We start from the raw sequence: 12,398 nt of genomic DNA on the forward strand, positions 1-12,398 counted from the left end.
ATTGAGAGCATTTTCTCTATCAATTACATTAGCTTCTGTAATAAAATGTGCATGTTTTCACACATCATTCCAATACAAGGATATGTATATCAAGAACACTGAAGAAACTTGAAAAATTTCTATATAAAAATACAATAAATCTTTATTGAAGACAATACTTGTGCAAAAATATTCATAAAAAGTATCCTTCAAGGAACATTTTCCATAGGAAATAATGGCAAAGATACAGCAGTGATTAACATCAAGATTAGTGCAATTGAAAATACTGAGGCGACAACGTCGACTTGTTTCGCGATAGACCCTTCATCAGGCTTCCACATGTAAAGATAAATCTAAAAACAATAAATATAAAGCCATTAGGACCATATAGTGATAAGATGCAACCAAAGAGTGAAACAGTGAAGCATAATATAAGCTGGTGCAAAGAAAATAAAAAGTGTAAAAGTAGAGAGTAATAATATACAGTACCACTGGTGTGACAAGGTTGTTATAGTAAAGAAAGAAACAAAGAAAAGAAGAAAAAAAGGATACCAGGAACCCTAAAGAAAGTAATAAGCAACAGATGCCACCAACAAAAATGGCAAACTCAAGATTGTAAAAGGGTACCTGTATAGTTAACACTTGTTCTTAAAAAACATCTGGACAATATGAAGCCAGGTATGGCCACCTATAAAACTATAAGTATATATACACTCTATCACTAAATTTAAATAAAAAAAACAGCAAGCAAAACACTTAAAGTGACCAATCAGTAACTATGGAAAATGGCAGGTGTTAATTGAATGCTCTAAAAAATGGATAGAGCAGGCATCAAATATCCTTGTTTTGGAATGAAGTTTGTATGGGTGTTGTGGCACACCTCAGAGGATATTGTTATTTTCGATTCCCTCTATACAGAACATGTTTTCACACATATAGACACATGGTGTACAGAAAATGCATATAGAAAACTGACAGCCTCAGCTTATTACACTCACTCTGTCCATCTCTGATGGAGCAGACCTGGCTCTGCAGACTTCTCCAGCATCACTACAGTACAGAGCACTTGGGGAGGGGTAGAGAGGTTGGGGGCTGGGTGTTGTACAGAATAGTCTGCTGCACACTGAATGGGGACCGTCTACAAACTTTCCTTATCGGTGGCTGAGCAGATGAAGTCATTAGTACAAAAGCCCTTAGTTGTCAGTCTCTCAGGACCGGGCCCCCTGTGGCTTCTCGGCCCCCCTGCGGCTGCATCCCTTGCAGGGTCTAGTGTTACACCCCTGCAGGCTAGTAATCTCCCTGGAGTGCAGCTAGCTCAAACAGCAAAGGCAAGACAGCAAGTAAAACGGAGCAGCAGCACGCATCCACTAAAAGACCAACTTTAATTGAACAAGATAAAAACGATAGCCATACATTACAGCATCAGCTTGGAGAGAGATGCAGTACAGGATACTACAGAGGGAGACAGCTGTTTTGTACCTGCGTATGGGGTGCTTTTGTCAGGATTTGTATTTTGCAGAGGTCAGTTAGGACTTAGTGTGGCCTTTTGTGAGTAGTGGCATTTTCCCTTCAGTCACATGCATATACAGTGCTGCCCATAATTATTTATACCCCTGGCAAATTTTGACTTAAAGTTACTTTTATTCAACCACCAAGTAATTTTTTTGACTGGAAATGACATTGGTGTCTCCCAAAAGATAAGACGATGTACAAGAGGCATTATTTTGTGTGTGTGGGGGGGGGGGGGACATTTCTCAGGTTTTATTTATAGTTAAGTTAAAAGTGTCCAGTCCAAAATTAGTCATGCCCTTCTCAATAATCAATAGAAAAGCCTTTATTGGCTATTACAGCAATCAAGCACTTACTATAATCTATATTATATCAACTTAGCTAGTGAAAAACAACAGCTCTCTGCAGTTGGTTTGTGGGCAGTCATGGTTAAGACAAAGGAGCTCAGTGTGGACCTGCGGCTGCGCAATGTGGCTGCTCACAAGTCAGGAAAGGCCTACAAGGCCATTTCTAAGTGTTTCTAACTTCCATTGGCTAGAATGCAAAGTATTATTAAAAAATACAAGATGTTCCGCACTCTGGAACACCTGTGCTGGCCGGGAGGATAGTAAAAGAGGTGAAAAAGGATCACCACCAAGGCCATCGTGGTGAATCTGGGCTCTGCTGGAGGCAGACAATCCAATGGACACTGCACACTGCTGGGTTTCACAGATGTAGACCAAGGAGGATTCCACTTCAGATATGGCACACAAAAGCTTGCTTGGTCTTTGCAAATGCTCATCTGGGCAAAGAAGCAGACTTCTGGTCTCCTGTGTTATGGTTAGATGAAACAAAAATTGAATTGTTTGGTCACAATATTTCCTTCATTTGGCGTAAAAAAGGAAAAGCCTTCAACCCAAAGGACACTATCCCCACTGTCAAGCATGGTGGTGGGAACCTAATACTTTGGGCGTGTTTTTCAGCCAATGGACCAGGGAACCTAATTACAGTAAACGGCACCATGAAAAAAGAGCAATACATGAGGATTCTCAATAAAATCAGGCAGACTGTAGGGAAACTTTACCTTGGGCATCAGTGGACATTTCAGCATGACATATAAAGGAAATGAAGAAAATCCTATTCTAGGCAGTGGCCATCTTGCTAAGCTAACACTGACATCATATCCTCCCTGACTCTGGTTCCCCCCCCCCCCCTCCCTTCTCTTGCTCATTGTGTATTAATTAGCTGCCCTCCTCCCAGAGTCTTCAGACACTCCCACTGAGGTGTATACTAGGAACTGCACTGTCTTTTTTTCTTTTCTCCTCCAATCGCTGAGTCACCTCAGCCTTGCTTGCAAACACAAGTGAGCAGAGGATCATGCTTCAGATAGTCTAGAGGAGGAATATATTATAGATAAAAAGAACCCACAGCATTCACCTGTTTGGCACTGACTACTAAAGGGCCAGTGCTCCTAAAGTTTGGGTTAACTCCAAACCATAACAGCAGAAAAAGTTTTGCAAGTTTTGAATGCAGGTTTAGCATCTTTATCACTTAGTACACTCAGACCAGTTGCTGTTGAAATTTGATTTTTATGGTGACAATACCACTTTAAGAAATGGTTAGCAGACAACAACAGTAACAGTTTGGAGTGGCCCAGACAGAGTCCTGACTTGAATCCAATTGAGAATCTGTGGAGAGAGCTAAAGATCAGGGTGATGGCAAGAATCCCCTACAACCTGAAAGATTTGGAGCTCATTGCTAAAGATGAATGGGCAAAAATACCTGTGTAGACATGCAAAAAAGCTGGTCTGCAATTATAGGAAGCGTTTGATTGCTGTAATAGCCAATAAAGGCTTTTCTATTGGTTATTGAGAAGGGTATGAATAATTTTAGACTGTATGCTTTTTGTTCAAATTTAAATAAAAGCTGAGATGTGTTTTTTTTTCAACGTTAATGCCTCTTGTACATCGTCTTATCTTTTTGGAGACACCTATGTCGGTGATCTGCAAACTTGGCTCTCCAACAGCTGGACAGCAAAGTTTGCAGATCACTGACCTATGTAATTTCCTGTCAAAAAATTACTTGCTGGTTGAATAAAAGTAACTTTCAAGAGACTCAGAGAGGACAGACAGCCCAGCTCTGATACTTACCCGGGGCTGCCTCCCACCCCATAAACATGTCTAAGTCCCACACCATCCTCCCGTGGTCTGCCGTTCAGCCACGGTGAGCTCTGTTACCGGACTCAGTCGAAGCCAGTCAGGGTCTACTGCACATGCGCAGACCTCCCGCACATGCGCAGTAGACCCAGGCCGCACGCCTGCTCGCTCCCGCCCACGTCGCCGGTAGCTTACTGCGCAGGCACAGTACGAGATTTTCTTGTACTGCGCCTGCACAGTAAGCTCCCAGAGGCACGAGCGGGAGTGCACAGTATTCGTCTAGTTCAGGCGTGGGCAAACTTGGTCCTCCAGCTGTTAAGGAACTACAAGTCCCACAATGCATTGCACGAGTCTGACAGCCACAGTCATAACTCATAAAGGCAAATGTATTGCGGGACTTGTAGTTCCGTAACAGCAGGAGGGCCGAGTTTGCCCATGCCTGGTCTAGTTAGACGAATAAGTAGACCGGGACCGGCGGCAGGGAACGGATAATTGTAGGAGGACGGCGCGGGACATGACAGCTGCAGGGGGCTGATAGAAGCCCCATGTGTCAGTTTTTTTGTTTTTTAACTTGGCAGTCATTTAAGGACTCTTGTATGACATGGTCTGCAACCACAAATGCACAGACATCTGCTAGGGTATATAGTGATATTCCTATTACCACAGCTTCAGTGTCACAAACTTTATCAGGTTAAGCATCTGTTATAGATTTTCATACTGTGCAGGCACTGTTGCAAGCTCTGGTATCCCAGAGGACCAGCTGAGCCCCCACCCTTCCCCCCACCCTCTTTCCCCAGGTACAATACCCTCTCAAACACCACAATTGAGGAACAGAGCACAATAGGGGTATACGGGGAAACGGAGAGGCAAATCAAATCACCAGTGTTAAATACACAAGGTTCCCCCTGACCAATAGAGTGCAAATCCATTAATAAGAGTTGTGATCTGATGTGTAATTGACTGATGCAGATTAGTGTCTTACAGAAAGGTCCCGCGTTTGTTCCTACTAACAATTTTTCAGTATTTGATTGGAACAAAGATGTCGCAAGAAAACTGGCACTTTTAAAAATGTATGAAACACAGAATGCAAAAGATATGAGAACAGGACAATAGGAAAGGGCTGCTTTAAAGGTAATGGGAACTGTGCTAAAAAAAAAAAAAAAAAAAAAGCCAGATACCTAAGGAGAGGGAAGGCTCTGGGTCCTAATGAGCCTTCCCTCTCCTCTCCCGGTGCCCGTTCCAGGATAGGGGGGTAGCAGTATTTTACTAAATTAGTCAAAAGCTGCTCTCTCCGATGCCCAAGGGAGGCTTCGGAAGTCTTCGGGGGGCCTGAGTGCTCCCAAAGACGGAACGCTCCATACTGGGTATGCGGGTGTGCGTGAGAGGGCGCTCGCGTGTGTGCAGCATGGAGCCGCCTGTCTTTGAGAAGACTCGGTTCCCAAAGACTTCCGGAGTCTCCCGCAGCGGGGTATTTAAACCGCAACGGGGAAACCGTTAGACGAGAGGGAAGGCTCATTAGGACCCAGGGCCTTGCCTCTCCTTAGGTAAGTATCTGATTTTTATTTTTTTTTAATATCCGACTCCCATTGGCTTTAAACGAGACTCTGTAATAAAAAAAAATATCCCCTGGGCGGGTTCTTACCTCGGGAGGGGGAAGCCTCAGGGTCCCAATGAGGCTTTCCCCGTCCCTTTAGCTGCAGGCAATCCAGCGCTGGCTCCCCAGAAGCGTCCCGCAATTCTGGCTCGACAAGCCTGACAAGGCTTTATATATTTACTTCAATAGCTGTTTGGTTTTACCAGTTTGCAATTTTTCATTTATTCTGAATAGCAATTAAAAAAAAGTATTTAATGGGAGGTCTAACATTATAATTTATAATGTAAATTATAACTTATAATGTAAGGCTAGAAAAAATGTTTATTTTTCATGTGATGGCCAAAGTATATTTCTAGTTACAATTACTAAAGGATAGCCATGGAATTGTCATCCTAGAAATTCATGTATTTGATGTGTGATCAGGAAGGAATTATGCATACATAAAATAACAACGCCTGTTAATCTGATTGCCAGCTATAGCTGATAGTTTGAATATCAGTAATGTAATATTACTGACATTTTAATTATTGAATTTCATTGCCAATTACCCCACAATAAATCCCCTACCAGCACCTAACATTACCCCATCTAACATCGAGTGCTAACAAGTGCCTGGCTGGTGCAAGGGAGCAGCTGACATGCAGGGTAATTCACCGCCAGTCAGCTGCCCGCCTGACAGAGGATTATGTCAGTTTCTGACTGGTCTTAAGTCAAGATAAGTGGAATAATCTTAATGTTCTTGCTCAAAATATGCTAGCAGAGAGATAACAAATTTGTATGTGCAAAATAGATTTTAATAACTTTGTGCATAAATAATAAATGTTTCAGGAAATTATCAGAATTAGTTAACCAGTTCACCCCCAAGGGTTTTTATCCTAACGGACCAGAGCAATTTTCAGTTGTCAGCGCTCCTCCCTTTTATTCCCTAATAACTTTATTACTACTTATCACAAGAAAATGATCTATACCTCGTTTTTTTCGCCACCAATTAGGCTTTCTGTGGATAGTACATTTTGCTAAGAATTTTTTTATTCTAAATGCATTTTAATGAGAAAAACAGAAAAAAAAGAAAAAAAATCATTATTTCTCAGTGTTCAGCCATTATAGTTTTAAAATTAAACATTCTCCTGTGGATAAAACAAACACGTTTTATTTGCCCAGTGGTCCCGATAATTAAACCGTTTAAATTATGTCCCTATCACAATGTATGGCGACAGTATATTATTTTGAAATATAAGTGGTTATTTTTCTGTTTGTTCTGGCCATACAAGCCCCTATGTAATAAATTAAAATTAATTTTCCCCCATAAAATATAGAATACAAAAGGCTGAGTCCCTAAGGCAACTATTTATTTATTTTTTTTAAGCTGATTTTTTTTTTACAAGTGATTTTTTTGGGGGGGAGGGTTGGAAGTGTAATTTTATTTATGATGTGTATATACTTGAAAATTTATGTATTTTGTAGGTGTAATATACTTTTTGGCCACAAGATGGCGCTAGTGAACACTCATAGGACGTGTTCACTTTTTTTTTTTTTTTACACTTTATTAAACTGTTACATTTCCTGTTTATGTGAATGGACGTAGCCGCTGTTCGCGGTCACGTCCATTCACTCCAGGCACTGCGATTGGGTAGAGGACCGTTCGGTCTTCTTCCCCAATCACCCAGCACGGGATCCTGACGGTAATTGCGGCGGTAGCGGCCCACACACGGCGGTAGCAGCGGCGGGAATGCGCGACGTATTAAAACGTCATGTTGCCGTTAATAGCGGTAAGCATGACGTTTTAATACGATAGGATGTCGGTAAATGGTTAAAGAGAACCTGAACTGAGTAAAATTATTTAAAATAAACACATGAGGTAACTTCAAATGAACATTACATAGTTACCTTGCCATCAGTTCCTCTCAGAAGCTCACCATTTTCTTCTGACAATGATCCCTTCCAGTTCTGACAACATTTTGTCAGAACTGAAATATATCAGTTGCTGTCAGTTATATATCAGTTGCTGTCAGTTACAGCTGAGAGGAGAACTGATGTGTCCATGTTTCCCTATGGCTCAAGTGGGCGATATTACAGTTTAACTGTGTGCTGACCAGGAAGCTGTTATGGGGTAATGGCCATTTTCAAAATGGAGGACGGAGAATTCCATTGATCACAGTGGACAAATAGGACACAGGAGAGGAGCAAGAGATTGAGGAGTAGACTACACAGCAGGTAAGTATGACTTGTGTATGGTTATTTTGACTTTTAATTTTCAGTACAGGTCTTCTTTAAGCTTACAATAAAGGTATAGTATTGAGGAGTCAAAATACGGTTATGTTTTTACCTTTTATTATTTTCTTGCAGGTTTCTTTGTGCAGAAATTACATTTTGGAAAGGGCTAAACCAAATTGGAAACCATTGATTAGTTACCTGGCAGATGATTATGAATCAAGCTGATCGGGATCAATCATTAGCCAGCCTGTTTCAGAAGGGAGGCTGAACTATGTGTAGTCGGGCAGTTCAGCCTCATCTGCTGGCCACCAAGTGCCTTTTGGCAGCTAAACGGCTGTGTTTGTAAGCCCATATGTGTTGGGGTTTGACATACAGTGCGCTTATCCAGCAGCAAAATAATTCATCATGTCACATCAAGTCCCATATGAGTGGGACATGTTTAGATTTGACTCAAATACTGTAGGTGGCTACCTTTCCTCTGCCGATGCCGAGCATGAACAAATGGCCAGCAGGTGCACAGGAGCAGCTAACAGGCGATGAATTCTCCACCTTCAGTCTCCTATTTGGAAGAGGCATTACTATGGAAAGTTCCTGTTCTGCTCAGGGGAGTTGTTGCCCAACATAGAGCAAGAGAAACTGCCTTGCTGAGATTCAAATCATATCACTAATGCGAAGTAGAGATATTAACTAAACATTTACATACAACAGAAAGCAGAATTTGTTTCTGTTTCCTGTTTAATCTGTTTAGTTTACATGTGGTGAACACAAACTATAAAATCCTAAGGATCTCAGCTTGGTGTACGGTAATTTATTTACAGGAAATATTCTCTGCTCCAATAAAAAATCCCCTCCACAACTGATCATATTTTATCTCAGGTTAACACAGTCAGTTGCTGGTATATATGTTACGGCCAGAACCCGAAGTCTGGCCACTTCGGGTTCTGGCCGGTCAGAATGCGAAGTGGCCGGCTCATGCGGCCAAAGTAAGAAATGTGTGTGATTATCGGACTTTGGCCGGCCAGAACGCGTTGTGATTTCACCCGGCCGGCCAAGTCCCGAAGTCCCCCTTACTGCCGGCCAGCTGCTCTCCTCTCCCCACCGCCAGAAATCTCAGCTCCCCTCTCCTCCCCCGCTACTCAGACCTCCGATCAGGGCGACCGCACCAGCGAGGCAGAGAGAGGCAGAGCAGCTGCCAGCTCACGCGAGACCCGCAGGACCCGAACACTTCAATGCAGAAGTGTCATTGAACACTTCCGCATATGAAGTGTATGGGTCCGGGCGGGTAGCGAGTGCGCTGCGCTGCTCTGCCTTTCTCCACCTCTCTGGTCGCCCTGATTGGAGGTCTGCAGCAAAGCTCCCCCAGCCCAGCAAATCACCCCCAGCTATGCAAGGCACCCAGCAAAGCCCATAGCCCCCCCCCCCCCCCCGACCATGCATTTCCAGCCATCAAATACCCCCCAGCCATGCATAGCCCCCCAGCAAAGCACCCACAGCCATGCATAGCCCCCCAGCAAAGCACCCACAGCCATGCATAGCCCCCCAGCAAAGCACCCACAGCCATGCACAGCCCCCCAGCAAAGCACCCCTAGCCACGCACAGCCCCCCAGAAAAGCACCCACAGCCATGCACAGCCCCCCAGAAAAGCACCCACAGCCACGCACAGCCCCCCAGAAAAGCACCCACAGCCCCCCAGAAAAGCACCTGCATTTATGCATAGCCCCCCAGCAAAGACACCTCCCCGAAGCCATGCACAGCCCCCCAGCAAAGCACCCCCAGCCATGCATAGCCCCCCAGCAAAGCACCCACAGCCACGCACAGCCCCCCAGAAAAGCACCTGCATTTATGCAAAGCACCCAGCAAAGACACCTCCCCGAAGCCATGCACAGCCCCCCAGCAAAGCACCCCCAGCCATGCACAGCCCCCGAGCAAAGCACCCCCAGCCATGCACAGCCCCCCAGCAAAGCACCCACAGCCATGCAAAGTGCCCAGCAAAGCACCCAGAAAAGCCCCCTTCATCTATGACTAATCACCACTGTAATTTGATCTCTCCCCTGTGTCACCTGACTGCCACAGCAGAGCAGCTAATTTAAAAGCACAGGATGTTATCAATATGTCTGCTCCCAAGAAAGCAGGATGTAGACACACTGCCGATTTATTGCAGGATTTGTATCAGCTGTAACTAAGAAATGCTTTTCTTTAAAAAGATTATTATGCTGCATCTTTCAGAGCAGAGAGGAAGTTCCGAGTGCCATTCACGGTGCTGGACAGGACCCAGGATGTTCTGGGATTTGTGCGTTTTGGACTTTGGCCGACTGACTTTGGCCGTTTCTAGAACTGGCCGGCCAATGTCAGAAATTCCCAGCATTTTGGACTTTGGCCGACGTCAAATCGGCCAGTTCTAGAAACGGCCGGCCAATTCTAGAATTGGCCGATTTCTGGTTTTGGCCATAACATATATAATAAAAGGCTGGTCTGTTATTGATCACTCATGGTCACATTACACAAACACAAGCTTTCACAACAAATGAAGAGAACACATGATGTTTACTATAGGAAAACAAAATTTAATAATTCAATACACTACACACAGTTTGGCTTTAAGATCAATCTCATGTCAGAATTCATATACTATATAGCCAAATTCACAAATCAGACTCTTGATTATTATTTTTATATTACATATAAAATAAACAGTTCCGTTTTAAATAAAATCAATATAATTTGCAAAACAATAAAAATAAATAATAATAACATTGCAGGTTTTAAGAGTAAAGCGATGAACTGATTCCAGCCAACTGCAGAAAATTTAGTGGATTACTGATGTATATAGATAACACTAGAAAACATTTTTCTTTGTAAGATTTTGTTCCATGAATAAGTTTCAGTTTCACTTGCAGGATTACCTTATTTCAAAGTTTTGCTATGCAGCACAATCATGTGATTCTATGTCAGAACCAAAATATTAAGTTCAAACTGAAAATGCAGCTTGAAAATGACCCATTGAAATTCCACATCATCTTTATTTAATTACCAATATGTATACATTTGAGGAAAAAATTGTATAATTCTGCATCATTACATCTCATTTACCATTGCTATGCAACAGCAGAATCGCCAAATAATTGAGCTATAATATCGGGTTTATATAAGATGGCCTTGCTTCAAGAAATGTAGGACTTCAATTTTTAAAAGTTAAAAGCAAAAATTTTACAACTGTTTAGCAAAAATGATCATCAGATGGAAAATATATAATCAACATTTCATTGATTGAAAACTGCATGCCAAAACCACCAGTAGTTCAAGAGACATATGCAATGACATCTCTCCCCAAGTTTTCTCCTAGGTGATATTTTCATACTTAAAATAAAATGCCTTTTAAGCCACCAGCAAGTGAGAAATGCTAAAAAAAAAATTATTTTGACAGTACTTTTTCACCTACTCTTTGGTACTTTTTTTAATTGCAGAATGCTAAAAAGTTATTTTAAAGAGAAGATGAAAAATGTCCGAGGAGAAAAGTTGAATTGAATAAGGGCCATAGTTGCTGATTTACAAAGGTTGGAAGAAAGTGTAAAGCACTGGAGCTCACAAGCGGTACAGCAATCATGGGCTGGGTTTTATAGTGTTTTTCTACTAGGAAGCTAAAGCTTTTAGCCATGTTTTTGGTTATATTAGAGCAAAGTGGGTTTGCTGAAAGGTTAAGTAAATTAATGGTTGTGCAACGGCAGATTTTTTTTTTTTTTTTTTTAATATATGTAGCTGCTGGATTTATTAAGTTCCTGGTGTGGGTACATGCATGTGACTGCAATTGCAAAACTCCAATGCACTACCCTTAAAAGTTAAAACCTGTAGCTATATACGGTAGTATTTATGCAAAGGTATTTACCGACATACCTGCTGTGCTCTAGAGCTGACCACTGAAATAAATGCTTCTGACCAGTAATGCACTGGCATCATTATTTTCCTGTTAGAGGAGTGGGAGCACTTAAAGAAAAGCAGAGGCGAACCTAATGAAAAGAAACAAGCTACTTACCTTTGAAGAGGGTAGCCCCCGGACCCCCCAAAGGATTCTCGTGTCTTCCTCCAGACCACCGCTACTGCCCAGGTCCCTCTTGAAATTTGCGTCCTTGCTACTCGCTGTGGGCAAGCGGCTCTAGCTTATTGCTGGATAAGAGGAATAGGTACTATTGGACCAAGGAGACTCAGTACAGATTATGATGTTATCTTTCTGTGGTAATTTCTTATGCCATTTATTTTTGGGAAGTGAGAGGTGTATGTTAAACCAAGACGCCTGTATATTATTATGTTAGTCCAACAAGTTATGTTATACTATAGCACAGATCACTTAGATTGCAGAGTATCTTGATGGGTTTGATACAGGTCGTCCGCATAGTTCTTGTTTGCGTTCCGGTTGTCAGGGCGGCTATGTTTTCCGTGTTTGGTAGTATATGTGACGTATTTCCATTTTTTTTTGCCGCGTCTCCCCCCTACTTACGTATTTATCTACGCTTGTGGGCTTCTTTGAAGAATATAGCACACTGCCTGATATCGCCAGCCACACATTTTAAAAAGTATGAAGGTGCATTTTGAGTAAGTGCTTTTGTTATAGAGTAATGTGTACCTGGATGGGCAGTATTTGGCTCTGTTTGACTCAGGACGACCAATAGGATTGTGGAGTGGCCTTAGCAATTTTTCACTCCAGTTCCCCACTAGGTTCTCTCATTTACATACCTGGCGCAGATTGGATAGGTGGATTTCTGTGCACTATATAAGCAGGTTAGGATGCATTACACATTGTGCTGCGTGTCATGAACAATAGCCAGGAGGTTCGAAATGGCAGGCTGTAGCCGCATTGCAGAATTTTTATTTTTGGGTCTGAAAATCATGGTCTTCCAATATTGGTGTTTGGTCTTGTCATTACACACAGATTTCTACAAATTCAGATTTATTTTTTTATATTAGGTAATATG

At 42.4% G+C, this 12,398-nt stretch overlaps 1 protein-coding gene across 1 annotated transcript in view; it reads right to left on the minus strand.

The window, feature by feature from the left end:
• Positions 1 to 224: 224 nt before the first annotated feature.
• Positions 225 to 12,398, minus strand: part of CCDC181 (coiled-coil domain containing 181) — a 162,657-nt gene continuing 150,483 nt past the window's right edge. Inside the window, exon 7 of the transcript XR_011026388.1 lies at positions 225 to 332. The gene's annotated coding sequence lies outside the window, so the exon portion shown is untranslated. The remainder of the gene's footprint in view (positions 333 to 12,398) is intronic.

Source organism: Hyperolius riggenbachi, chromosome 2, assembly GCF_040937935.1.
Source record: "Hyperolius riggenbachi isolate aHypRig1 chromosome 2, aHypRig1.pri, whole genome shotgun sequence".
NCBI classification, from domain to species: domain Eukaryota; kingdom Metazoa; phylum Chordata; class Amphibia; order Anura; family Hyperoliidae; genus Hyperolius; species Hyperolius riggenbachi.